Here is a 27,324-nt window from a genome sequence, read left to right as displayed (position 1 = left end):
TTAGATCCTCTGTCTCTATTTTCAGAAGAAACTAACATTAGCAGTTTATTTACTTTCAAATTATTTTTGCAAACATACATATGCATCAATATATATGGAGTTTATTTTGATCTGTGAGAATTTACTGTTCTACTTTTTGCTTCTTACTTTTTTTAAGACAGGGTCTTGGCTCATGCCTGTAATTCCAGCACTTTGGGAGGCTGAGGTGGGCGGATCACTTGATGTCAGGCTTTTGAGACCAGCCTTGGCCAACATGGTGAAACCCCATCTCTATTAAAAATACAAAAATTAGCCAGTTGTAATGGCACATGCCTGTAGTCTCAGCTACTTGGGAGGCTGAAGCATGAGAGTCGCTTGCACCCTGGAGGCGGAGGTTGCTGTGAGCCAAGATTGCACCACTGCATTCCAGACTGGGTAACAGAGTAAGACTGTCTCATTTAAAAAAAGAAAACAAAACAAAAACAGTGTCTTACTCTGTTGCTCAGGCTGGAGAGCAATGACATGATCACAGCTCACTGCAGCTTCGTACTCCTGTTCTCACATGATCCTCCCACTTCACATCCCAAGTAACTGGGACCACAGGCATGTGCCAGCATGCGCTGCTAATGTACATTTTTTCTTTTTTGGAGACTGGGTCTTCTTACATTGTCAAGGCTGGTCTTGAACTCCTGGGCTCAGGTAATCCTTCCACCTCAGCCTCCCAAAGTACTGGGATTATAGGCATGAGCCACTGGACCTAGCCTACTTTTTGCTTCTTAAACTTACTTCTGTATCTTGGAGATTTTTGCATATATGTAGATCTACTTCATTCGTGTTTATAGCCACAGGATATTTTGTGTGTGGTTATAGTATAATTTATGTAACCAGCATTTAGATGAATTCTATCTTTACTCCTGTAAAAGTCATGTTGAATAAATAAATTCCATCTTTTAAAAATACAAAATCATTATAATGCCTTAATTCTGTGCCTTAATTTTGGATTTCTATATATGCACACCTTGAATAAACTGTAATATGTATAAAAACTGGGTTATTGTTGAAACATAAAGACAACTTAAGTATTTGAAAGTGATCATGCTCAATTTATTCCTGGGATTAAGAATAAGAATCTTATTTTCAGGTGTTTGCAATTTTTAATATTGCTGCAAGAAACATTACTATTCATGACTCTTGTCAATCTCTTATGCATATGCAAGAGATTCTATTGAGTATACACCTATGAATGTAATTGCTGGGTCATAGGGTAATGAATGTTAAAGATATAATATGAAGTGTATTTCCAAAGGGCTTATGCAATTTTATTCTCCTACCATCGATATATAAGAAATCCTGTTGTTTTACAGCCCAATACTTGTTTTTTTCAGACTTTTAAATTTTGCCAGTTGATGATCTAAAGTAGTATCTATTGTAATCTTTAAAGAAAAACTTTTAAAAGTTGAGGTATAAATTTCAATTTTACAAAAAAATACTCAGCTCTTAAATATACAGTTCAGTGAGATTTGATGAATGCATATACTCATGTAGCTACTCTCCTATAAAAATTCAAAACATTTTATTACCCCTTAAGTTCCTTCAGACTTCTTCCTTGACATTCTTATCCCTCACCGGAGGGAACCACTGTTCTGAATTTTTATCACTGAGTAATGCACATTTGGGGTCAGGTCGTGCACACATGGGCGCTGGGATACAAGAGAAGTAAAATCGAACTTTAGTAGTTCTTTTTCTCGTTTGTTATCCCACAGCTTTGCTGGACTGCCTCTTGTCTCAGGCCTAAGCGACCATTCCACACATAGGGGTCCTAGTCAACCCAGGGGTTTTTCTGAGTTCTTTCCATTTTTCCAGGACTGTAACTTTTCCAGGGCTGATATTCTGGGAGGGAATCAGCAGTTTTTCTATTATAATTCCGATTCTACAGGAATTGGAATCAGGGTAAACTTTTTCTCAGCCTTCTTAGACCTGATTTACATAATTACAGGCAATTTTAATCTGGACCCCCCAAAATGGATGAGTTCAAGACTCCTTGGTCATGAGTAAGCCTTCTTCCATGCCAGGTCTATAGTTCTGTATAGAGGCTGTATAGAGGTATGACCTGGCTGCAGCAAAGGGTCCTACAGAATCTTGTTGATTTTTCGGTATTGCTTCACTGAACTTGAACTTGAACTGAACTAGGGTTGGCTTTTTGAGTAGGCGGGGCCAAAATGTGGTGTGACTTGCTCAATTATAAAAGTGTCTCTTTGACTTAAAGTGGCTCCTCTTCTGCTTAGTGTTTACTTTAAATTCTAATCTGGACAGTCATTCTTGCCAAAAATGGCCCATGAATTTTTTTTTTTATGGGTAAAATAATTTATTATTATTATTATTATACTTTAGGTTTTAGGGTACATGTGCACAATGTGCAGGTTTGTTACATATGTATCCATGTGCCATGTTGTTTTGCTGCACCCATTAACTCGTCATTTAGCATTAGGTATATCTCCTAATGCTGTCCCTCCCCCCTCCCCCCACACCACAACAGTCCCCGGAGTGTGATGTTCCCCTTCCTGTGTCCATGAGTTCTCATTGTTCAATTCCCACCTATGAGTGAGAACATGCGGTGTTTGGTGTTTTGTCCTTACGATAGTTTACTGAGAATGATGTTTTCCAGTTTCATCCATGTCCCTACAAAGGACATAAACTCATCATTTTTTATGGCTGCATAGTATTCCGTGGTGTATATATGCCACATTTTCTTAATCCAGTCTATCATTGTTGAACATTTGGGTTGATTCCAAGTCTTTGCTATTGTGAATAGTGCCGCAATAAACATACGTGTGCATGTGTCTTTATAGCAGCATGATTTATAGTCCTTTGGGTATATACCCAGTAATGGGATGGCTGGGTCAAATGGTATTTCTAGTTTGAGATCCCTGAGGAATCGCCACACTGACTTCCACAATGGTTGAACTAGTTTACAGTCCTACCAACAGTGTAAAAGTGTTCCTATTTCTCCACATCCTCTCCAGCACCTGTGTTTTCAAAAAGTGGGCGAAGGACATGAACAGACACTTCTCAAAAGAAGACATTTATGCAGCCAAAAAACACATGAAAAAATGCTCATCATCACTGGCCATCAGAGAAATGCAAATCAAAACCACAGTGAGATACCATCTCACACCAGTTAGAATGGCCATCATTAAAAAGTCAGGAAACAACAGGCCCATGAATTTTTAAGTCTTTTATTGCATCTTTCATGTAAATTTGTATTTTACTTATAATAAGTACGTATAATAGTATTAAAATGTTTTAAATTACTTATATCAAGGAAACTTGCTGATCCAGGAGATCATATCGTATTTATTCCATTGTTTTGCTTACTGTCTATCAATCATATCGCTCCACCTCCTGCAAGAAATCAGTCCACTACACCATGCTACTTTCCATTATAAATCCCTGTGTTGTACTTATTTTCTTTCTTTCTAGGCAGTGTGCTTCCAGAGAAGAGGCAGGTAGTGTTTCTCATTTATTTTCATGTGCCTGCCAGATTTGTCACAGAGTTAAGTGGTTTTTTTTTTGTTTGTTTGTTTTGTTTTGTTTTGTTTTGAGATGGAGTCTCGCTCTGTTGCCCAGGCTAGAGTGCAGTGGCGCTATTTTGGCTCACTGCAAGCTCTGCCTCCCGGGTTCACGCCATTCTCCTGCCTCAGCCTCCCGAGTAGCTGGGACTGCAGATGCCCGCCACCACGCCCAGCTAATTTTTTGTATTTTTAGTAGAGACAGGGTTTCACCGTGTTAGCCAGGATGGCCTTGATTTCCTGATATCGTGATCCTCCCCCATCGGCCTCCCAAACTGCTGGGATTACAGACGTGAACCACCGTGCCCGGCCCTGCTAAGTGTTCTAAAACTGTTAAATTAATGAGCAAAAACGTACTTAGTATTCATAACAAGAGACAACACTTTCTAGGCAGAGAGAAAACTATGTATTCATAACCATCTTGAGTATAAGTCCTGTTTTTTGGCATGGTTGGAATAAATGATATGTGGGGACAGTTTGCAGGGAAAAGCCAGATCACAAAGTACCTACCTGTAAGCTGTATCAAAGGGTTTTGATTGGGAGCTCTTGAAGGATTCTCACCAGGAGATTAACATGGCTAATATTTTATTTTAAGAAGATGGTTTCGACAGTAGTATGAAAGATATTTTGGAATGGAGAGACCACTTAGAAGGCTATATGTAGTCCAGATAGGAGATAACTTGAAGAGGGGGAGATGCCAGAAAGGTTTAGCAGGTGGAATTCATAGAAATTGGTGACTAATTAAATATTGGTGTTGGGTGAGGCGAAGGAAGTGTAGAAATCAGAGATGACTCTCAAGTTGGGCAATTTAATGGGTGTGGTACTATTTATTTCCAGTCATTCCTTTCCAGTGTGTTTTCAGGTATAGAAGGAACTTTTGGAGTGGAAGATAGGATTTTGTAATATTTAGTTTGTTGTTTCTCTGAGATAGTTGAGTGGAGATGTACAGATCTGTCTGCTGTTCTTAGAGGGAGGTGGCGGCTTGAAAGGGAGAGAGAGTTTTTGAGGTTAAGAGATTTTAGAGAGTGATTGAAGAAGGAATTGCCCAGGATTGAGGACAAAATCCTCAGGGACATCTAGATTTAGTGGACAAGTGCAGAAAAAGGAACTGGGAAGAAGATCATGAAGAAGAAATCAGGAGAGAAATGTAACAAAGGATTTCACAGTAACACCTTTGGCTTTCGTCTCTACCTTGAGATGAGATTTTTCTATTCTGCATCCTATGTTTGATCTTTGTCCTCAGACCTTTTCTTACTTTGAGCATTCTCTGCTGGGAGACATTGTGGATGAGAAATAGTTTTATTTTTGGACCCAGCAATTGCTGACTTCTTTGTATTTCCCCTAAATTCTGCTGGAAAAGTACTTTCTTCTTTAGGTCATCTCCTTTTTTTTACCTTATATTATACATATAAAAGAAACCAGTTGACAGTTTGGACATGCTGCTTTGACATTACCTTAGGTAGAAGTAGTAGTTCATTACCAACATTTTCTGTTTTTTACCTTATCGCAGGTAACAGTTTTGCCAAGTTTTCTGCCACTTCATAACAAGGTCTTTCTGAAAACATTTAACTCTCCTTTAATTCGTTTTCAGTAGTTTCTACCAGGCTCTTTAAGCCTGGGTCCAGCTTCGGTCCACCACCTAGTCTTGAAACCAGTGTTGTATCTTTTAGGTTTTTGTTATGTCAGTGTCCCAGTTTCACATACCAAATTGTGTCTGGCAACATTGCTGTGTAGCAGCCATCCCAAACTTAGTCCCAGAACCTGCATGGCTTTTCTCGACATAACCTTAGAAGTCACTCAGTGTCACTTCTACCACAGTCTGTTGGTAACAAGCAAGTTAAATGCCAGCCTGGATTTAGGGAGTTAACTTTTTCCAAGTGTCTTGTTTAGCATACACGATCGATACTTGGAATGCCTTTGCCACAGATTAGCCAAGGAGTTTCTTTTTCACGGTTATTTGGGGTTGATACTGAAAAGCAGTGCATGTGTTTGCTGCTTCCATGCTTGCAGCTGGATGGAAATTGGCCTCAGAGGGTCCATGGTTTTCTTTGTTATTAGCCAACAGATGCTTGCCAGAGTGTTTTTACTCACTGAGTATTTAATGTGAGGGTAATGCATCTCTGCAGCTAATGAGAAGAGCAGTACAATACATTAGCTCATTTGTGTATAACAAATATGTGCCTTTAGTCCACACATTGATCCTTCACTAAATCTCTTTTTTTTTTTTTTTTAAACAAAGCTGTTATGAACACCTGTTTGGCACATCTATCTTCAAATTGCTTTGACTTTCTGAGAAGTTGATCCTGACTTTTGTATGTCGTCTTACAGGGAGAATATTTTTTGTCTGTTAAATAATTATTTCAAATCTTCTTGAAACATTAAATTTTTAAAAATTTCAGGTTAATACTCTATATCATAAACAACCTTAGGTTTCTAGGCACAAATATTCAGTTATTAATGAGTATAGTATGAAGTTGGTAATTCTCAACTTATTGTTTTATATATATTAAAAATATGACATATTTCTAAAGTATATATATTTTAAATTTAAAATGTATATATTTTTAAATTTTGGCAAAATGTCCAGGCTCTCTCCATAGCCCCCATTTCCTCTCAACAGTTGTCCCTCATCTCCCCTTCAGGCTTAGTGGTGCATATATCTGAATGAGGACCTGTCTTGGAAGTGGACTCAGGGCCATTTGAGCAGAGTTCTGGGGTTTCAGGTAGGTAGAAAGTGATTTCTGGAGATAGATCCAGTAAGGCACTTCGATTTGGCCCTCTGCACTGCTCACTTCTTGCGGGAGAGGTATGGCTAGGAGGACCAAATCCTGTTGCCTTGATCTAAGGATAGTAGTGATTTTAATAATTTTTTGGGACAGGGTTTGCTCTGTCACCCAGGCTGGAGGCTGTAGTGCAGTGGTGATCATAATTCACTGCAGGTTAAAGCAATCCTTACACCTCAATCTCCTGAGTAGCTGGAACCACACGCATGTATCACCGTGCCTGGCCAATTTTTAAATTTTTGCAGAGATGGGGTCCTTATGTCACCCAGGCTGGTCTTGAACTCCTGGGCTTAAGCTATACTCCCGCCTTGGCCTCCCAAACTGCTGGTATTATAGGCATGAGCCACCACACCTGGCTGATTTTAATAATCTTATAATAGGTCTACCAGACTTCATTACCTTTAGACTTTATTCTTTCTGGTCTGTCCTTTTCTTGTATGCCCAGAAATAATTGTCTAAACTCAAACTGTTACCACACCCGTGTTCAAAACTTTTCAGTGCTCCACATTTTCATCAAGATAAAGTCTTAACATGGCCTGTTGAAGAACCTTTGTGCCCTATTCTTGTTAATGGTGGAGGGTGTCCAGGTTCTTGGCACTTTGAACAAAGAATTGGACAAAATGCACAAACAAAGCAAGGAAGGAATGAAGGAATTTATTGAAAATGAACGTACATGCCACAGTGTGGGAGTGGACCTGAGCATAGAGCTCAAAGGCCCTGTTACGGAGTTTTTCATGAGTTTAAATACCCTTTACTTGGGGTACGCCCTATGTAAATGAAGAGGATGAAGTAAAGTTATAAAGTCATTTACGGCATATACCGTATGGAGAGGATATTTCCTGTTATAGCTGAAGTGTGAATTGGCTTTATGTTCCCTGCCTCCAGACCATATTTTCCTGCCTCATTCTGATCATATTTACTTTTTCGTTCTTACCTATTACCGAGCTCTGTTGTCTTTCCAAGCAAGTACTCTTTTCTGCCCTCCCAGCTTTGCACAGGCTGTGGGTCTGTCACATCCTCTCTCATGAACAACCTCTAGTATATCTACCAAACAAACTCATACTGACCCTTTAACGCTCACTTAAATATTAGGTAGTCTGACAAGCCTTTTTTCTTCACCTCCCCAGAAAGAATTAAGTCCTTCCCTTTGTGTATTTCCATAGTGGTTTGTATACATCTTGTTATGGCACTTGTCTCATTATGTAATGTTTGCATGTCTGTAAGCAAAGCCTTCTGCCTCTGAAGGCAGGGGCTAATTTGATTCAGCATGGTATTTCTCTAATACCAATAGTGCCTAGTACACAATAGTGCTTAATAGATGTGTATTGAATGAAGAGTGTAATTAATGGAGTGCTTTACATGTGAATTGCTCTAAATAGAGGGCCATGTTTGCAGTAAATGCCTGCGTATCCAAGGTGATTGAGAAATGGAGTGCTCCAGTAATTGATTATGTTTCTTAACAGCCAATTACAAATTATCAATTTTAGATAATTTGAATAAAAAACAAAATAGATTATACAGAATTGATTTGTCTTTATTAATCCATAAGATGCTTCAGCATGATCATTCTAATTTCTGTGGCTTGTTTAGAGCTATGGCTGAGGAAGCTGTAGGGATGAGCTGTAGGGGGATCTGTAGTGATGCTTTGTCACAAGCTGGGCCTTGTTGTTTTTTTTTTTTTTTTTACTTGAATCTCTAACACACATACACTTACTATTTTGCCTATCTAATTATAAATTTAACACTAAGGAGACTCACAATTGTATTATCATGTATTTTCAAATGTAGCTTAAAAAATTCTTAGAAGACAGACAAGCAACATACCTTAAGGTATATATACTATCTTAATTCAGTGGAAAGCTGCTACATTCAGGCTCTTCCCTATTCAGTGATAGTCCTTGCTGAGCACAAATGAAGTCTTGTGAACTGAGCTAAGTAGTTAATTTGATGGTACTCTCTGGCCATGACTATTTTAAGAGTGCTGGATTCCCACCCAAATTATATATTGATTCTTCTAATTCATATGAAATTAGCGTGAGTGGTTACTGTTAATTTGTGTATTGATTTATTGTTCTTTTGTGTTCTCACTCACCCAACAACAGTGTTGCCATTTAGTAGTTGCAAAACTCAGCGATTACTTTTGTGCATGCATTTTCACATCTTTTGAAGTGGCTTTGAACAGAGACCTATTTGGGGGTATGCTCTTATTATGTTTGCACAAATGATCTGAAAACTATCATGGTGGCTGAGCCCTGACTTCCTACATTGCTGTTCCATGTCTTCTTCTTAAACCTAGAAATCTTCCTATAATGCTTGATCCTTTTTAAAGGAAGAATTTGGAATATGGAGCAGATGTGTATTTTCTTAGTGACACTCAGAAACATGTATTGTAAATGTGTCTGTTTTTTAGATACCATATTGTTCAGTTGGCTCCTCTCCACTTGAATCCTTTTCTTTTAATTAGTTTTCCAGCCTGGCTGTCCCCCCAGCTGCAAAACAATGCAGTATTTGTAACATAATTATTTGTGAAAGTGAATCATCTCAACTTAAGTCTAACAACAATTGACCTACTTATAGAAGGGTTAGCTTGAAAATCCTACATGAAGATAGGACAATGTGAAGGATTAAGTAATTTTAAAGTACGTGAATATTTGAGTCATTAATGATAGAAACATGAATTCAGTATCATACTCAAGCATATACTCAGTGACTCACTAACCCAACTATCTGGTTTAAATAATCTGTGAACAAACAGAATAAAAGTAAGTCTTGCTACATTATATTAAGCCGATATCAATTGAGCTTTGGGAAATAGGCCTAAAAATGTGTCTTTGGCAATTTAATTTGCTCCTATTATGAACATTTTTATGTTAAGCTGATTGAGTCTCTTACATACAACATGGAAACATTTATGTCTTTGTAGTGTGACTTTAAAAAATAATTATTGATTGAGGCTGGGCGCGGCGGCTCATGCCTATAATCCCAGCACTTCGGGAGGCCGAGACGGGCGGATCATGAAATCAGGAGATTGAGACCATCCTGGGTGACATGGTGAAACCCCGTCTCTACTAAAAATACAAAAAAATTAGTCAGGCATGGTGACAGGTGCCTGTAGTCGCAGCTACTCGGGAGGCTGAGGCAGGAGAGTGGCGTGAACCCGGGAGGCGGAGGTTGCAGTGAGCCGAGATCACGCCACTGCACCCCAGCCTGGGTGACAGAGCGAGACTCTGCCTCAAAAAAAAAAAAAAATTATTGACTGAATAAAATTATGATTGCTTGCTAAGACATTTTTTTGTATTAGTTAAATTATAAGTAAGAAAGGCTTTAAATCTCGATTTTAAGAGACATAGGCCATACATGGTAAGTCATGCCTATAATCCTAGCACTTTGCGAGGCCAAGGCAAGAGGATTGCTTGGGCCCAGGAGTTCAAGACCAGCCTGAGCAACACAGTTAGACCCCCACTCTACCCCCTACCAGCCCCCCCCCGCCCCACAAAAAAAAAAGAGAGAGAGAGAGAGAGACAGTATTCATCATCAGGTTTTAGTCACAGTTCTATAACTAAGAAGCTGGCTGACTTTGGTGCGTTGGGTTTTCTCATGAGTCAGATTAACTATTTTATCATGGACATCAATTGGATCTTATACATGAAAGTGCTCTATAAAATGTTTACCGCATTTAGGAATTAAGCAAGATTTTAGCCCTTTTTCTGCCTGCTTTTTCAACTCTGGGCTGGTCACTTAAGCTTGCCAGCTTTTATTTCTTCATAGGTAAAATAAAGGAGTTTGGCCTGTATATTCAACTTGAGTATTGTTTACATTGTGTTTAGCTCTTACAACCTATTATTTATTATTTTTTCTTTTTAAAAAATAAACTGTTTTTTAAAGACATTTCCCTTGCTTATAGTGTAATTACCAAATAATAAGACTGGATTCCTTTAAACTTAACCTGTTTTATTTAATATTCCTATCAATCTTTTAAGAGTAGGTGGCATGAGACTCATTTTACTGATGAGGAAAATTGAGACTCAGGGATGTTGTACGCTAATTAGTGTGAGAGGTGGAATTCCAGTACAGGTCTCTGATCCCAGTCTTTTTTTTTTTTTTTGGCATGTGGCTTAAGTGAAGACACATTGCCATATACCTCATGTAGAGCAAGTTTTTGATCTCCATTGTTTTTTCTTTCTTTTTTTCTCTAGATGAATAATGTCTGACCAAAATGTTTTTGTAGAAAAGTGCATATATTTGATAGCCATGTGCATAGTCTGGGAATTTTAACATTATAGCATTATTACAAAATGTCTTGTTAGCATTATGCAACATACACAGTATGTTTGGGAATCATTCAGTGCTTAAAAATAAAGTTTATCCTTCAATTAAGGTGAGCTACTTCTTTTTTAGTAGGTATGTTTTATTTTTAAATGTAGCATTGTTTAATGTCATAGATGCTTTTGAACTTAAGCGCTGTTTTGTGCTTGCTATAGAAAGAAAACAGATGATCTATGTACTCACTAAATTTTTTTTCTTTTAAAAAAACTCCCAATTTATTTTGTAACCTAGGAAGAGTTTTGAACATGGAAATATTTTCTGTAATTTCTAAAAATTTCTGTTTTAGGAGGGTGTTGTTTTATGTTGTTTTATTTGTTATTTACATTAAAATTTTTTTAAAGTCTCTGGGCTATCTCAAATGTTTAGGTCAAACAAGTATTAGAACAAGTACATCCAGAAACATTCCATTGTGATTGGAGTTCATTTATGAGTGCTGTGCTTTAACGGTTCCTATTATAAGCCTCAGATACCCCCTTGTCCAGGCGTGCCAGCCCTAGATGTTGATCTTTTCTAGAACAATATTGCTTTTGGGGTTCCTGACAGCACTGATTCAGCCAGTACTCTGATGCTGATTCTTTCTGATTCAGAAACCTCTTCCTCTGTGGCATTTCTCAACTCATGCTTATCTTTTTTTTGTTGAAGGTTTCCTGGTGGTCATTACTAGTCCAAAAGTGAATTTCCATGAATAGTTCATCGGTCATAGTTTTATTTTTATCTTCTCAGCAGATAACTTTGAAATGGCTGTGGCACTTTGAAGAGATCTTATCTTCTGCCTTTGTTAACGTTGTTCACAAAACTACAGCTACACTGGCCTTATTTTGTCTTCTATGAATATACCAAGTTTATTCCAACTTGCAAGTCTTCTACTCCTTGTCCCTCTGCAAGGAATGGTCTTCCCTCAGACTGGTGGTTTACTGGATTCTTCTTGTCATTTAAGTCTCAGCTTAAATGTCCCCTCTTCAAAGAGACTTCCTTGACAACTCACTGTAAATTAGTGCTTCCCAACTCACTTTATTACATGGCCGTGTTTTGTTTTCCTCTTAGTACCAGAGGTAGCTGTTATTTCTCATTAATCTCCTCTGATGGGGACAAAGGGACATTGTGTCTAGTTTACTGCTGTATCTCTAGCACCTACAGTAGTGTCTGCCATAATAGGCATTTCAGTAAATATTGAGTGACCAATGAATGAATATTTTTTCTACCAGCTATTCGTACAAATGTCTTTTCATTCTTTTTCATTTTCCTTTTGGTAGTCAGGAAGATACAGTTAATGTTTTTGCAATTAATATTTTTGTATTTTTGACATTTTTCTGTTTCTTCGCTGTTTTGTCTCCTAGTTGAATTCTTTTAGAAGAAGGTAAAAACCTCTTGAGATGTGACTGTTTCCATCTATCTTCTGCTTGCCAGGTGGGTGTCTGAGCCCATACATCGTAGTCATAAAAGCAATTAGCAGGTAGGAAAATTGGCTTCTAACAGCTGCTTCAGTCCTGCTTGAGTTGGCCTCTCCCCCAAGGGACTATCACTGCCAACCTAGCAAAATGAAATTGCCTTCTCATAAACATTTTTCTGTCTGGGATTATAGAACAGGAACAAATTCTGCGTTTACAAAATGAGTTAAAATATGTCAACAGAATGGAACAAAATAATGACCTGCTGCTGCAATTTGAATTCTGAGTCAAGGCAGCAACATTTATTTTCAGAAGAGATGACATTGAAACTGTGGCACTCTTAATTCTATTGGAATGACTTTATTATGCCAAAAGGGTAGATTTAATAATTTATTTATTGGTATTGGTGAGGAAGGTGGCAATTCTATAAAATATAGCTTTGACTCTTGTTTGGAACTTTGGTTTATGGCATAGTCGTTGTGCCTTCAATTAACTCTATGGAAAGGGGCAGGCATTTTTGAATGAATACTACTTGATTTCTTTTCCATTTCATTTCCCCAGATATTAATTTATTCAGCTGTATTCTTTTTGACCATGATAGACCTTTGCCATTGCTATGTGCTATAATTAATATGTATGTGTAGGCTTTAAATTAGTTTGTTTTTTTTAAATTAACTATTGATATGTAATAGTTGTACATATTTTGGGGGTACATGTAATACTTTAATACCTGTATACAATGTGTAATGATCAAATCAGGGTAATTGGGATATCTGTCACCTCAAACATGTATCTTTTTGTGTGTGTTGGGAATACAAAAAAAACTATTTTAGCTATTTTGAAATATACAGCAAATTGTTGTTAACTCTAAGTTCCCTACTGTGCTATTGATCAATGGGTGTTATATAAACAGTATACCAATTCTGGGTTGTATATTGATGTATGCCGCAGTGATATCAAATGAAGTGTTGGTTCGCCTTGATCCTTTTTGGTAGGTTTTATCTAATGTGATTCCCAGTCTGAGCTAGTTGTGCAATGTTCTCCCTTTAAAAGCTGCCTTCTACTCAATATCTCCTTTTTATCCTTTCGAAAACTCTGGTCTTTCATAAAACTCAAAGAGTTTGTGTCACTAAATTCTGTTTTAAATGTTTTGTTACAAAAATTAAGAGAAACTATGCAAAATGGGGGTATTAGTTTTGTTTCTGAATGAATGAGATATGCCTTACAAAGCTATCCAGTTGAATGAAGGGCAAAAAACACACAATCTATCTCAATAGATGCAGAAAAAACCTTGGACAAGATTTAACACCCTTTCACGATAAAAAACACTCAACAAATTAAGAGTAGAAGAAAACTACCTAAACATAATGTAGGCCATATATGGAAAGCCACAACTAACATCTTAATCAATGGTAGAAAACTATAAGGTTTTTCTCTAAGATCCAAGGACAAGGCAAGGATGCCTGCTGTCACTACTTAAATTCACCATAGTATTGGAAGTCCTAGCCAAAGCAATTAGAAAAAGAAAAAAAATGTATCCAAACTAGAAAGGAAGAAGTAAAATTATCTCTGTTTGCAGATGACATGATCTTATATGTAGAAAACCCTAAAGATTTCATAAAACATGTTCGAATTAAAACAATTCAGCGAAGTTTCTGGATACAAATCAACACACAAATATCAGTTGTATTTCTAATCGTTAACAATGACTAATCCAAAAATGGATTTGAAATGAAGAAAACAATTCTATCAAAAAGAATAAAACATGTATGAATAAATTAACGAAGGAGGTGGAAGACCTGAACACTGAAAAGTACGAAACATTACTGAAAGAAATTAAGACGTAAGTAAATGGAAACAGCCCATGTTCATGGGTTGGAAGACACTGTTGTTAAGATGTCAATACTACCCAAAGCAATTTATAGATTCAATTAGATCCCTATCAAAATCCCAATGACTTCTTTGTAAAAATAGAAAATGTATCCTAAAATTTGTGTAGAATCTCAAGGAATTGCAAATAGCCAAAACAATCTTGAAAAGAAGAACAGAGTTGGAGGTCTCTCACTTCCTGATTTCAAAACTTACTGCAAAAACTATGGTTATCAAAGTAGTGTGATACTGGCATAAAGACAGATGTATAGACCAGTGGAATAAAACAGACAGCCGGCTGGGCGCGGTGGCTCACACCTGTAATCCCAGTACTTTGGGAGGCCAGGGCAGGTGGATCACGAGATCAGGAGATAGAGACCATCCTGGCTAACACAGTGAAACCCCGTCTCTACTAAAAATACAAAAAATTAGCCGGGCGTGGTGACTGGTGCCTGTAGTCCCAACTACTCGGGAGGCTGAGGCAGGAGAATGTCGTGAACCCGGAAGGCGGAGCTTGCAGTGAGTGGAAATGGCGCCACTGCACTTTAGCCTGGGCGACAGAGTGAAACTCTTATCTCAAAAAAGAAAACAAAAAAAACAAAAAACCAAAAAAAACAGACAGCCAAGAACTAAATCCTTGCTTATATAGTCAAATGATTTTCAACAAGGGTGGTAAGACCATTCAATGAGGAAAGGACAGTCTTTTCAATGAATCGTGTTGGGAAAACTATATTTCCATATGAAAAAAAAAATGAAGTTGGAGGCTTACCTTATTCCACATACAGAAAACTAACCCAACATTGATCAAAGACCTAAACATAAAAGCTAAAACTAAAAGTCCTAGGAGAAAATCCTCATGACGTTGAATTTGTAGTGATTTCTTAGTTGTAACACCAAATGCACAGGTAACAAAAGAAAAAATAGATAAGGCTGGTGTGGTTGCTCATACCTGTAATCCCAGCACTTTGGGAGGCCAAGGCTGGCAGATCAGTTGAGGTCAGGAGTTTGTGACTAGCCTGGCCAACATGGTGAAATCCCATCTGTACTAAAAATATAAAAATTAGCCGGGCATGGCGATGTGTGCCTGTAACCCCAGCTACTTGGGAGGCTGAGGCAGGAGAATCATTGAACCCAGGAGGTGGAGGTTGCAGTAAGCCAAGATTGTGCCACTCCCCTCCAGCCTAGGCAACAGAGTGAGACTCCATCTCAAAAAAAAAAAAAAAGTAAGTTGGACTTTACTAAAATTAAAAACTTTTGTGCATCAAAGGACACTACTAACAGAGTGAAAAGACAACCTATGAAGAATGGGAGAAAATATTTGCAAATCACATATCTGATAAGGGATTGATATCCAGAATATAAAAAAATTCCTATAACTCACAACTACAAAAAACCAAACAATTCAATTAAAAAATGATCAAAGGCATTTCTGCAAAGATACAAATAGTCATGACCATATGAAAAGATGCTCAACGTCATTAATCATTAGGGAAATCCAAATCAAAACACAATGAGATACCACTTTACACCTATTAGGATAGCTGTTATTGAAAAAGGAAAAAGAAAACAACAGAAAACAAGTATTGGCAAGGATGTGGATAAATTGGAACCTTTGTGCATTGTTGTTGATGAGAATATAAAATGGTGCAGCTGCTATGGAAAACAGTATGACATTTTTTCAAAGAGGTAAAAATAGAACTATCATATGATCCAGCAATGCCACTGCTGAGTAAGTTTTCAAAAGCATTGAAAGCAAATTCTCAAAGACATATGTACACACCCATGTTCATAGCAACACTATTTATAATAGCCAAGAGGTGGAAGGTACCCAGATGTCCATCATCAGATGAATGGATAAACAAAATGAGGTATATACATACAGTGGGATATTATTTAGCTTTAGAAAGGAAAGAAATCCTGTTACATGCTACAGCATGGAAGAACTTGAAGACATTATGCTAAGTGAAATAATCCAGTCACAAAAAGACATATGCAAGCCAGATGCGGTGGTTCACTCCTGTAATCCCAGCACTTTGGAAGGCCAAGGCAGGAGGATTCCTTGAGCCCAGGACTTCTAGACTAGTCTGGGCAACATAGTGAGACCCTTTTCCTACAAAAAAAATGTAAAAAATTAGCCAAGCATGGTGGCTCCTGCCTGTAGCCCCAACTACTCAGGAGGCTGAGGCAGGAAGATCACTTGAGCCCGGAGATTGCAGCTGCAGTGAGCTGTGATCGTGTCACTGCATTCCAGCCTAGGTGGACAGAGCAAGAACCTGTCTCAAAAAAAAAAAAAAAAAAAAAGACATGCTGTATGATTCGACTTATATGAGGTATCTGAAGTAATCAAATTCATAGAAACAGAAAGTAGAATACCAGGGGCTAAAGGGAGAGGGAAGAGGAATTCTTAATGGGTATAAGTTTCAGATTTGCATGATGAAAAAGTTCTGGAGATATGTTTCACAACAATGTGAATATACTTAACATTACTGAACTGTACATTTAAAAATGGTTAAGATTTTATGTTGTGTGTGTGTTTTTTTTTTTTACCGTAATAAAAGAAATGAAGCCAGTCATTCAATAACTGTTCATTAAATGGTTGTTTTGTGTTTGCATACTGCTGGGCTAAGGAGATATAAAGATTACTAAAAGCTCTTAAGTCCTTTAAATCAATGTAACTTAGTGCAGCTGCATTGAGGTGTAATATTATTATTTCTTAAATTTATTTATTGTAAAAATCTAAAACTGTTCTAAAAAATAATAAAGTCTTAATTTTTAGATCAGTTTTAGATTTTTACAAACACTTCAGACAATACAGAGCTCCCGATCCCCATACACAGTTTCCCTTATTAACATCTTGCATTAATATGCTTGTGGTACAATAAATAATTTGTCTTGTCTTTGTCTTAGACTTTTTTACATGGAAATTATAAGACTCTTGCAATTTCTGAAGTGATAGGTGTATCTTTGTTATGTGAACTTGGTAACTTATGGTGGACCCCTAGATTGCCTCAAGATGGGAGCTGTCACCAGAAAGAACAACCATGTGATTAGAAGGTTGGGACTTTAGGCCAGTCTGACCTGGTGGGAGTAGGAGGGTTTGAGTCCAGTCATGTGGCTAATGATTTGAACAATTATGCCTATGTAATAACCCCTCAATAAAAACTGTGGACACCAAAGCTCAGTGGAGCTTTTTTTTTTTTTTCTTTTGAGATGCAGTCTTGCTCTCTCACCCAGGCTGAAGTACAGTGGCACAATCTCAGCTCCCTGCAACCTCTGCCTCCCGGGTTCAAGTGATTCTCCTGCCTTAGCCTCCCGAGGAGCTGGGATTACAGGCATGTGCCACCATGCCCAGCTGATTTTTTTATTTTTTGTAGAGACAGGGTTTCACCATGTTGGCCAGGCTGATCTCAAAACTCCTGACCTCAGATGATCCACCCGCCTCCCAAAGTGCTGGGATTACAGGTGTGAGCCACCACCCCCAGCCAAGCAGAGCTTTTTGGTTGGTGAGAACATAGGTGTACTGGGAGGGTAAGTGCCCTGACTCATGGGGAAAGGGCATAGAAACTCTACACTTCGGACCCTCTAAGACCTTGTCCTGTGTGTATTTTTTATAGTAAAGTTATAACTTACTCAAGAGGCTGAGGTGGGAGAATTGTTTGAGCCCAGGAGATCAAGAGTTGCAGTGATCTGTGATTGTGCCACTGCAGTCCAGCCTGGTGACAGAGCAAGACCCTGTATAAAAAAAAAAAAAGCTATAATTGTAAATATAGTACTTTCCTGAGTTGTGTAAATCTTTCTAGCCAATTTCTGAACTTGAGGGAGTCATGGAAACCTCTGAATTTATGGCTGGTTGGCCAGAGTGCAGGAGGTCTGGAGACTCCTGAAGTCCAGCTGGTTTCTAAAGTAAGGGGCAATATTGTTTGGGATCATACCCTTTAACTTGTAGGGTCTACACTAACACTGGATGGTTAGTGCCAGAATTGAATTACAATATACACAGTTATGGTTGAAACAGAATGGTGGTACATTCAATTAATGAACCAATATTGATCCCTTATTTTAAAGTAGAGTCTATAATTTACACTGTGGTTCACTCTTTATATATAGTTTCATGAGTTTTGACAAATTGATAATAGCATCTATCTGTGATTACAGTGGTAATGGTAGATATTCCATTCAAGCAGAATATTTTCACTGCTGGAAAAGTCATCTGTACTCCATTCATTCATTCCTCCTTCCTCAACGCTGAACCCTTGGCAACCACTCATCTTTTCTGTTTTCATAAGTTTGGCATTTTCAGACTGTCATGTAGTTGGAATTATATAGTATGTAGTCTCTTCAGATGGCTTCTTTCACTTATCTGTGTTAGGTCAAGCTTCCTGTATGTTCTATGGTTTGATAGTTCATTTATTTTTATTCCTGAGTAATATCCCAATGAGTGGACTTAATACACTTTATCTATACCTATTGAAGGACATCTTGATTGCTTCCAGGTTTTCACAGTTAAGAAATAAAACTTCTATAAACATTTGCATGAAGGTTTTTGTGTGGACGTTGGTTCTCAAATCAGAATGCAATTGCTGGATCATATAGTAAGACTAAGTTCAACTTTGTGAGAAATTGCCAAACTATCTTCCAAAGTTACTGCATCATTTTGTATTCCCAGCAACACTGAATGACAGATCCTGTTGCCCCATGTCTTTGCCTGCATTTGGTTTTATGTTTTGAATTTAGCCATTCTAATAAGTGTATGGTATGGTAGTTCATTGTTTTAATTTGCAGTTCCCTAATAATATATGATATTGAGCCTCTTAACATATGCTTATTTTTCATATGTGTATCTTCTTTGATGAGGTGTCTGCTCAGATCACTGGCCCACTTTTTAATCAGATTGTTTTCTTAATGTAGAGTTTGAGTTCTATGTATATTTTAGATAACATCCTGATTTCAGATCTGTCTTTTGCAAATATTTTCTCTCAGTATGTGACTTGTGTTTTCATTAACAATGTCTTTTTCAGAGCAGAAGTTTTAATGATGTCCAACTTACCAGTTTGTTTTTCTTTGGTAGTGCTTTTGGTGTTGAATCTAAGAAGTCATCGTTGAACCCAAGTCACCTAGATGTTTTTCTGTGTTACCTTGTAAAATGTTTATAGTTTTATGTTTTATATTTAGGTGTATAATCCATTTTGAGTTAATTATGTATAAATTTAATTTTGTGTGAATTTTGTTTTACATTTTTAAAATTATAAAATATTTAGAACATACAATTAGATATAAACACTAATATAATGACCTATATCTAAAGTACTTACCAAATGGCTTTATGAAGTCTTACTTTTAGGGAGGCTAAGGCAGTGGGTTGCTTGAGCCCAGGAGCTCTAGACCAGCCTGGGCAACATGACGAAACCCCATATCTACAAAAAAACTAGGTGGGTGTGTGCTTGTAGTCCCAGCTACCCAGGAGGCTGAGATGGTAGGATCACCTGAGCCCAGGAGGTTGAGGCTGCAGTGAGGCATGATTGCAGTACCATGCTCAAGCCTGGGCGACAGAATGAGACTGTTTCAAAAAAAAAAAAAAGTCTTAACATTTTACCTTATTAATCTACAGATTCTAAAATCAATGCAGTTGAGACCCTTGTGAATTCCTCCTTATCTCATCCCTCTCCCCTTCTCAGAAATAACCAATTTACAGATTTTAAAATTTCATGTTAACATTACATGTATTTCTGCAACTTGTTTATTTCAAAATTCAGCATTGTTTTTGAAATTTAGACACTTTTTTTTACTATAAAGAAAAACATTTTAATTTAAAGCAATTTAATGTTAAATAATCAATTTACTATAAAGTGTTAATTTTTTCATGGTTTCTTACATTAGCTTAGATAGAAATACATGGTTTTCTGGAATTTACTATGATTTAGTTCTGACCTGAAGGTTAAGTTAGTTTTTCAATCCTTTAAAGACATATCTTTAAATTTTATGGTGGGATTCATTTTGTAGAGGCTTACTAAATTGGTTCTAAATAGCTAGATATATATATATATTTTTTTTTTTTTAAGATTTTTCATGTGGTGTATATTTTTTAGAATGTATATACAATTGAGATTAGATTGTTAATATGATGTTCCATAGCTAGTCTGTTAACAATACTCAACAGAAGCTATTGTAGAAAGACTTAATTTTTACAAAATGTGCTGTTAGTTGGAGAGTGTGCCTTTTATAGATTTCTTTCTGGGGCTCTTTTAAAGTCACAGATTTTCTTTAAGCATCAGTTTCTGAGAGCACAATTTATAGATTTAATCAGATAATCTGTGCAATTCAAGGTGGAGGTAAAGCCATAGCTTCCTCCCTCAGCAAGAGGAAAGTGACTTGATTTTGCTTGGGATGGGATGAGTTGAACCTAATTATTTATGCTGATGAATGCAGCAAGTTTCATCCAGCAAAAGCAGATGTTTGCAGAATCTTCTGTGGCCTAAATTAAATCTGAACCATACAGGATTGCAGTCTTTAGAGAAGGCTGCTCCCATTGTCTGTGGTATTAATTGTGCATGCTAATCTGTCACTGCTGATTTGATTATCATTGCTTATTTATCCTTTCATTGGTATACAGTTTGAGTCCAATAGCTAAAAAAGCTCAAATTTTTACTGCTTTACACATCTGAAAAATAATGACCTCTTTTTACCTCAAGATAATTTATTATAGGTTCCAGAAAGTGGTATGATGGTACTTCCAATTCAGATTATTTTTTTCTAGCAGCACCCCCAAATTATTGACAGAATCAGCTGTAATTTAATGAGAACAGACTAATATGCCAAAGGAATTGATTTTTTTCTTAAGTCCTTGCTCTTCTTAGCTCTATTGCATGAAATGCTAAAGTAGCTTTTTCCCCCTCTGTCTTCCTCAAGGATAAAATGTGTTCCAGATTTTGTCTCCCCAGCTCTTCTTCTAGTGACACTATGTTCATAACTGTGCTATAATAATAAAGGGTTACTGACAAATGACTTTTCCGGGTTAATTTTTTGCATATGCCATGGTTTTAGATTTCATCTCATTCATGGGAATTAGTCCATGGTAAAGGTTTTGTAGCATATCTCTGAGGTAAGTGAAAGTTAAAAATTCTGTTAGTGTGGAATCTCTGCCAGACTACATCTTATCTTCTGTTTGGTATTTTGTGTTCAGGATCTTTGTATGCCAGGATGATGAATTCAGATTAATCTCTGGATGATGTTACAGACCTATTAATTTCAGAGAAATCATCAAATTCTTAGTTTGATCATGTAGTTACTTTACATTATTATAATCTTCAATGATTATTTCTTGATTTTTAAAATAAATATTAACTGATGGTTTCTCCTCTCAAATAAATGAAGTACCATTCCTGGCACCTTTCAAAATAAACTTCTTGTCTTGGTATACTTAGAACCTTTTTTTTTTTTACCCCCAGTGGAGCTTTCATGTCTGTATTATCTTGTCTTGGCTGAGTTTATTTGGACTTCTTTTACTCCTCTACCTGCTTCTCAAACTTCATGGGCACAGGTAGGATATAATGATGCTTCTTACTGTTGGCATCTTGATGGCTAGCCCCACATCTTGATTGGTTACTTTGTTGTCTTTTTTCTCTTTTTCCTGTCTTTACTCATTCTGTTTCCTCCATAAACACCTACTATAATCTAGTTAATTTATGTCTTTGGATATTTGTGTATCTTTGGAAAATATTATATAGTGTCTTGTACATGTATATATAGGTTTGTAATTTTCACAAATGGCCTTGGTCTGTACATCCCATGTTCTTTTTTTTTTTTCATTTAGCCCTATATTTAAACAATCTATTTTTGTTGCTATATGCAATTCTGGTTCATTACTTCTGACTGCTATACAGTATTATATCACGTACACACTCTTATCCATGTATACTGTGTATTTGTCTTATTTATACATTTTTCTGATGGCACTTGGGTGTATTCAACTCCATGTGCCATTAATAATGTTGCAGCGATAATCTTCATTTTATTTTATAGAGGTATATAATCAAGAATGTGATTGATCTGTTGTTGGATGTCCATTATTAAGTTCACTAAGTATTGCCAGATTGCTCTGTAGAATGACTAGATAGTTTTTACTGCTTTGAGCAGTGCATAAGGATTCAGACTCTATTTTTAATGTGGGCAACCAGCAACAAGCAACTGAAGAGCTGCTTTTATAGACATGATTAGCAAACTGCCAAATTATGTGTGAATAATATAAAACCAAAGTAGGTTACCATTAATCCCTCACTCAGAAGGGACTCCTGAGTGGAACAGCTGCCTTGGTTCCTAGTAAATGTCTCTATAATGAGAGCTTTTTGGTGAGAGAATATGAGGGTGAGCCCTCATTGCAAGTAACTCTGCCTACCAGCCATGTGGACAGTTTAGTTCTGCAAGATGTAAGTGATTAGATTCTTTGTGCCCATTGTGGTTCTTGGAATGCAAACATGAATGAGGGTGATTCTCTGCCCCTGAAGCTCGATGATTGTAGAACAAGTAGGTGCAGATCTTGTGCTCATCTGTCTTTTGGAGAGACCCCTTTGCTTCATCTCAGAGAAGTTGGCACTCACTGTTTAGTCTTTCATAGCAGTCTTTTAATGGCACTGTTATTCTTGTTATCTTACTTTCAAAAATTAAGACACAGAGATACCTGGGTCTATTAACTCTGACCATTTGGAGTCCTACTAGTCCATCATTATACCTAACCTGGTAAAAGATTTCCCAGAAAGAGATAGGTGTTCTTATTGTGGCATTTGTTTCCTGAAGTGCAATGATTGGGGTGGGAGGGATGGCATGTTGTTAAGTCTCTTTGAATTGGTAAAATGGAGATTGGAAACTATTACCTAGAAGCATGGATTAATTAAAAGTAGTAAGAGGGCTGTGTACAGTTACTCACACTTGTAATCTGAGCACTTTGGGAGGCTGAAGTGGGAGGATTATTTGAGGCCAGTAGTTTGAGACCAGCCTGGGCAACATAGCAAGACCCTGTCTCTACAACAGCAACAAAAAATTAGCTGCATGTTGTAGTGCACGCCTGTAGTCTAGATACTCAGGAGGCTGTGTCAGGCGGTTCGCTTAAGCCCAGACTTCATAGCTGCAGTGAGCTATGATCATGTCACTGTGATCCAACCTGGGCAACAAGCCAGACCCTGTCTCTTGAAAAAAAGTAGTAAGCATCAATGTGATGTATAGTGATAAGAATACAGATAACAGTATTGGGCAAAATAGCAGAAAAAACAGTTTCCTATCTTCACCCATCTAAATTTCCATTAAAAAGACCACTAGATACATAGATGGATGGGAAAAACACTGCATGTGTATTAGAAGCTAGAGCTTAATGCCACTCATGCCAGAAAACCCAGAATAATCTTTGTTAGGCGGCATTGCTTATGGACCTGGAATGAAAGAAGTAATTGAGGAGGAGCCCCTCAAAGAGAATCTTTCTGAGAGAGAACTCTTAAGTTGGGAGGGGCAGTAAACTTAATGCATGTTCCTACAAAGCACAGTGTTTAAATTCCTCTCTTGGCTCTTTGACCAGAAGCATTTGTGAACACTGTTTATAGATCTAGAGTTTGCTTATAGCACCTCCCTAGAAGGAGCCTGTCCACATAGGTGGCCTAGTCACTAAGTTCCCAGCTATCAACCCTCCTGCCTCAAACCCTGTTCAGATTGCTGGATAGCTCAACTAGCAATCTGTTGAGATTTGTGTTCTCAAAAAGGTTTAGTCATTAAACCTGGGGAAGCTGAATATCCATAATAAAAAGGAAGCAATCTGACAGGATTCTGAAGACATGAAAATACAGTTGCCAAATTAAAATCTCTGGATGCAGTGATTAGCAAATTAGACACTGCAAAAATAAATCAAAATGACAAAATAAGACAAAAGGAAGACAGGTCAGGAGATAAAATATATTGTACAAACAGCAAGAATATCAGAAAGAGAGAGATGGAGCACACGCATTGTTAAAAAAATAGATGGAAATGATGCTCATCCAAAAGTAATACAAATAAAAATACGAAAATATTTCCTGCTAGACTTTTTGTAATTGGAGGCATTTATGCTAGAGACAATATGAAAGGAACCGAGTTGATGGAGGTATAGAGAACCAACCCATAAATTCTCGCATGAAAGAGCAAACTGCCTGGGTCGTGAGTGGAAGAGATGCTGAATAAATCTGACTAAATCTCCTCTACTTCTCGGAAACAAGGATAAGCAGGTACAAGTAGAAGCCTGGCAAGATGGGAGACCTTCATCTGGAAAATATTTCTTCTTCCTGGAATAATAAAAGGCCTTTCTGGTGTCAGGACCAGAAAGACTACATGGTTGGGCAGTCATTTCAAAAGAGAAGACAGCATTACTATTATGCACAAGTGATCAATTATCTACCAGAAAATCTGGGAAAATTACCTGAAAGCCTATTTGAACTAAAATTATGTGGTTAGTTACGTCTAAATGTACTGAAGTCAGTACTTTTTTAATATTCAAGGAATACCTAGTTGGAAACTACAATGGAGAAACAAAATCTCTTAAGTATTTAGAAACAATTAAAAAAGTACAAATGATTTTTTAAAAACCTTACAGGGTAACATAAAGAGAGTCGAATAAGTACAGAGATTAAACATGTTTCTAATAAGCAGGACTCAGTCTTATATTAATTCTTCCCAAATCTATGAATTTGATGCAATTCTAATCAAAATCTAATTAACATTTTTGATTCAGAAGTGGGATGAAATAGGGAAATTTAACAAAATTGGTCTGAAATTGTTCTAGAATAAGTTTAAAAGAAAATTTTTGAAGGAGTAGCATTATGAACTTGGAATTGCACCACCGTATATTAGAAGATTTTTATAAATCTGCAATGATTAAAACCATATGATGTTGACTAAGAATGGAACAAGGTAGAGTCCTAAAAAAATACAGATTAATGTATGATAGTGAAGCCATTTCAGTTCATTAGGAGAATGAATTAGTAAACAAAAGTGGTGAGAATATTGACTTAAAATTATCACAAGAATATAAAACTAGAGTTGTACTTCATGCCATGAGCTAAGATTTCAGATGGTTAAAATAATGAAAACATTTTAAAATAGAATAAAAACATAAGGAAATGTGTGTGTGTAAATATATAATCAAGTAGTGGAGAAATTATCTTCTATTTTTAATGTTTAAGAAAATATTTATTCTTAGATAAGCTTATATAGTTGTTAGAGAAAAGAAATATACAAGCAAAAAGAAGAAAAAATACCCAGACTTCTACCCAGTTAAAAACCACAAAACCACCATTGGTTTCTAACTTGATAGCATGTTGGTTGTATATAGAAGCGCTCTTCTAAATGCAAAATTAAGCGAAGAATAACACAGAAAAAGTGATTGAATCCAGCACAGTGGCTCCTGCCTGTAATCCCAGCACTTTGGGAAGCTGAGACAGGAGGATGGCTTGAGCCTAGGAGTTCAAGACCAGCCTGAGCAATAAAGTGAGACCTCTTCACTATTAATAAATAAATAAATAAATAAATAAATAAATAAATAAAGTGATTTAGTTGCACAAAAAATTATGTATCAAATACCATCAACAAAATTGAAAGGCAGATGTCAAATACGAAGGAATATTTATGCCATGTGATAAAAATTTAACACCTTTAATGTATGAAGAGCACTTATAAGTCAATAAGAAATGAATACCTGAATAGGAAAAGGAGCAGTCATCAATAGGGCAATTTGTCATGGAAAACAAAATCAACCAATAAATGTGGGAAAGCATCATCAATCTCATTAGTAAACAAAGAAATGGATAATAAAACAATAAGGTACCATTAAAAAAATGAAGTACCATTTAAAATCTACCAATAAATGTGGGAAAGCATCATCAACCTCATTAGTAAACAAAGAAATGGAAAATAAAACAATAAGGTACCATTAAAAAAAAATGAAGTACCTTTTAAAATCTAGCAGATTGCTAAAGCTTTAAAAAATGATAATGCTACCATGGGACAGGGTGCCTGGAAACAACCACTGTCCATTAACTAATAAAATTTATATTTTCCTCTAACTTTCCTATTAATTTTTTTTTTTTTTTTTTTTTTGAGACTCAGTCTCGCTCTGTTGCCCAGGCTGGAGTGCAGTGGTGCGATCTCGGCTCACTGCAACCTCTGTCTCCCGGGTTCATGCCATTCTTCTGCCTCAGCCTCCCGAGTAGCTGGAACTACAGGCACCTGCCACCACACATGTCTAATTTTTTTGTATTTTTAGTAGAGACGAGATTTCACCGTGTTAGCCAGGATGGTCTTGATCTCCTGACCTCGTGATCCACCCCTCTCGGCCTCCCAAAGTGCTAGGATTACAGGTGTGAGCCACCGCACCCTGCCAAAAAATTTTTTAACAAACAAAAATTATATGGTGACCAGGTATTCCTGTTTAGTTTCAGGGGAAAAAAATAAAATTTTTGTGTTTTGTCAAAAAAGGACTCACATATGCATTGTTAGTGAGGAGAAATGTAAGCTTATATTACTAGCTATTCTCTAGAGCAGCTTATTTTTTAATTTATTTTTATATTTTTTTGAGATGGAGTCTTGCTCTGTCACCCAGGCTGGAGTGCAGTGGCGTATTTTTAGTAGAGACAGAGTTTTGCCATGTTGGCCAGGCTTGTTTTGAACTCCTGACCTCAAGTGATCCACCCGGCTCAGCCTCCTAAAGTGCTGGGATTACAGGTGTGAGCTACCTCGCCCAGCCTCTAGAGCAGTTTCAAAAATGTATTAAAAGCATTCATGAGTGCTGGGCGCAGTGGCTTACGCCTGTAATCCCATCACTTTGGGAGGCCAAGGCAGGCAGATCACGAGGTCAGGAGTTCAAGACCAGCTTGGCCAATATGGTGAGACCCTGTCTCTACTAAAAATACAAAAATTAGCTGGGTGTGGTGGCACGAGCCTGTAGTCCCACGCTACTCGGGAGGCTGAGGCAGGAGAATTGCTTGAACCCGGGAGGCGGAGGTTGCAGTGAGCTGAGATCGTGCCACTGACTCCAGCCTGGGCAACAGAGTGAGACTCCATCTCAAAAAAAATAAGTAAGTAAGTAGGTAAGTAAATAAATAAATAAGTAAATAAATAAATAAAAGCATTCATGATCTAAATACTTTTTGATCCAACAATTGTACTTAAAATAATTTTTCCTAGAGAAATTATCAGAGCTGTGCAGGAAGATATATATTTCAAAGATACTCTGTGTATGCAAGGATATTTATGATACAGTAAATGTAGAAACAACCTAAATATTTAAAATAGAAAATTGTACAGGCATGGTGGCTCACGCCTGTAATCCCAGCACTTTGGGAGGCCGAGGTAGGTGGATCACCTGAGGTCAGGAGTTCGAGACCAGCCTGGCCAACATGG

General features: G+C 37.1%; 1 protein-coding gene across 8 annotated transcripts in view; it reads left to right on the top strand.

The window, feature by feature from the left end:
* PEAK1 (pseudopodium enriched atypical kinase 1) overlaps positions 1–27,324 on the top strand; it is a 298,162-nt gene that overhangs the window by 62,206 nt on the left and 208,632 nt on the right. For 2 of the 8 annotated variants that reach the window (XM_030814849.1, XM_030814853.1), the window contains exons 3-4: positions 6,191–6,271; positions 11,995–12,064. The exons of 4 other annotated variants lie outside the window; for them this stretch is intronic. The gene's annotated coding sequence lies outside the window, so the exon portion shown is untranslated. The remainder of the gene's footprint in view (positions 1–6,190; positions 6,272–11,994; positions 12,065–27,324) is intronic. 2 more of the 8 variants (XM_030814851.1, XM_030814850.1) reach the window with 2 other exon arrangements.

This window comes from Nomascus leucogenys, chromosome 6, assembly GCF_006542625.1.
Source record: "Nomascus leucogenys isolate Asia chromosome 6, Asia_NLE_v1, whole genome shotgun sequence".
Taxonomy (NCBI): Eukaryota; Metazoa; Chordata; class Mammalia; order Primates; family Hylobatidae; genus Nomascus; species Nomascus leucogenys.
This window is presented reverse-complemented; position numbering and strand designations above follow the sequence as displayed.